This window comes from Marmota monax, unplaced genomic scaffold (assembly GCF_021218885.2).
Source record: "Marmota monax isolate L192 unplaced genomic scaffold, Marmota_monax_Labrador192_F-V1.1 WCK01_AAM20220418_F8-fsc00078, whole genome shotgun sequence".
Classification (NCBI taxonomy): Eukaryota; Metazoa; Chordata; class Mammalia; order Rodentia; family Sciuridae; genus Marmota; species Marmota monax.
Genome location: NW_026694865.1, coordinates 6,224,750 through 6,226,962, shown reverse-complemented (window position 1 = coordinate 6,226,962; position 2,213 = coordinate 6,224,750).

Here is a 2,213-nt window from a genome sequence, read left to right as displayed (position 1 = left end):
CGGAGGAGGGGCCCTAGAGCCGGCGGGCGGGGCCGCCGAGATGCGACGAACTCCTTTTAAGGGCCGCGGGAGCCCCCCGCGGGGCGCGCTCGCCCTCTCCGCGCGCGCCCGGCCGCCCGCGCCCCCACCGACCGGCTCCGCCTTGAGGACCCGGGAGGCCCCAGGCCCCGCCGCGGAGGATCGATCGGAGAGAGAGATTCTCGGGCAGAGGGATAGAGAGAAAGACTTTCCCAAACCTCCACTTCTTTGCACCAACTAGGAAATCCACCCTTTCCTTTGTTCCACCGGGGTAGCCCCGCCGCCGCCTCCAGGAAGTCTCCTGGTCTTGCCGTTTCTTTAGGTTAGTGGGCTCAGCCTTGGCGCTCTACTTCTGCAACCTGCTCTTCTGTGTCGGGGTTCTAAGTGGCATCACTGCAGAACTCAGGGGGAGAGAGTCCCTTAGTAAGACTTCATGACCACTATGTTTTCAACTTCAAGAAACTGGATTCATCCAGCCTTACTGTTTCTTCCTTATGGGACCTAATGAGTTGCATGTGTTTGTGGTCTGTGGTGTAAATGGGGCATTTGTTCTAAAACCTGGCACCCCTCTTGCCTACAGTTCTGAAATTGGTGAGCTTGGCAGGAGTCACCTGGTCATTTCCCTTGGATCTCAGGGTAAACCTGATCTTGCTGGAGAAAATGGCCCATACCAAGAATATAGACAGGATCTAGGGCCAGCTCCTTCCCATGACCTTGGACAAGTCTTTTCTTTTTTTTGTTGGTAGGGGGAGATTGAACCCAGGGGTGCTTAACCATGAAGCCACATCCCCAGCCCCTTTTTTATTTTGAGACAGGGTCTTGCTTAGTTGCTTAGGGACTCTCTAAGTTGCTGAGGCTGGCTTTGAACTCAGGATCCTCCTGCCTCAGCCTCCCAACTGCTGGGATTACAGGCTGCACCATCACTTTACTTTTTTTGAGCTTCAGTGTTCCCAGCTATGAATACTAGAGGAAGGGAAAAGAAATCTAAAATTCTATGATGTCACTCATCTAATAAAGACTGATAGAGTTGGACCTGGGCTCCAGATCTGAGTATGTTCTAGAAGGCTGTGGAGATTGTCTTTTGGAATACACTCCAGGGTAGAGTTGGGAAGGGTATGGGAACCTAACTACAACCAGTTCCCTTCTCCTTCCCCCAGATGGTTAGCCAATCTACCCACCCATCCACAAAAGAAACCATAGAAACCCAGGTCAGCAGCAGAGGGTCCTGGGTCAGAGCAGGATGGGAATGACTTCTCTCCAACCAAGAAGGAAAACAGTTTTCCTGTATAGGACATGAATATTGGCTCAGCCTGTGTTTGGGGGAGACCACAATAAAACAGCTGTGTTATTACGACTCTAAGGTACAGGGAGGAATTTGTTTAGATTACACCCTGAGGCCAGAAATGCTAGCACAGCTAATGACCAAGGGTTTTCCTTTTAGTTGTAGGAGTTGAGAATGTGGGAGCCAAGTTCCAGCCTCATCCCTGGGCTGGCCACAGTCCTGTGAAGAGACTGGATCCAGAAGGAGTCTGTGGCGAGAAAACCAATCTTCCTGGAGGGCTGCTGGGGAGAAAGTAAACTGTGGATCCACACAGGCCCTGCAAACGAACTCTGCTACTCCCCAGCTGGGACTGGGGCAGGAATGATTTAATGTCTTTCTGTTCTCAGTTTCTTCCTCTTTAAAATTCAGACCAGGGGCTGGGGATGTGGCTCAAGAGGTAGCGCGCTCGCCTGGCATGCGTGCGGCCCGGGTTCAATCCTCAGCACCACATACAAACAAAGATGTTGTGTCAGCCGAGAACTAAAAAATAAATATTAAATAAATAAATAAATAAAATTCAGACCAACCAGGAGATGGGAGTTGCAAGGAGGCAGATTCTAGCTCAGTATGAGGGTGAATTCTAACCATGTGGGACTGTCCTTGGATGAAGTGAACCCCCTGACCTTGAGAACAACCAAGGGGATGAACACTTCAACACTTCAAGGAGATTTTGTAGAGGAGATTTTGTAGAGGAGATTCCAGCCTGACTTTCACAATGGGCTGAGATGATTCTTAATTCCATTTTAGTTTAGAGATTGAGCTGGTTGCTAGTCAGTTACTCAGGCTGTCAGCTGTCACAGCTGAGGGCTCGAAGTCTGAGGCTTGGGAGGAGAGTGCCCAGATCCTTTCTCTACTCTCAGCCTCCTCTTCTGTA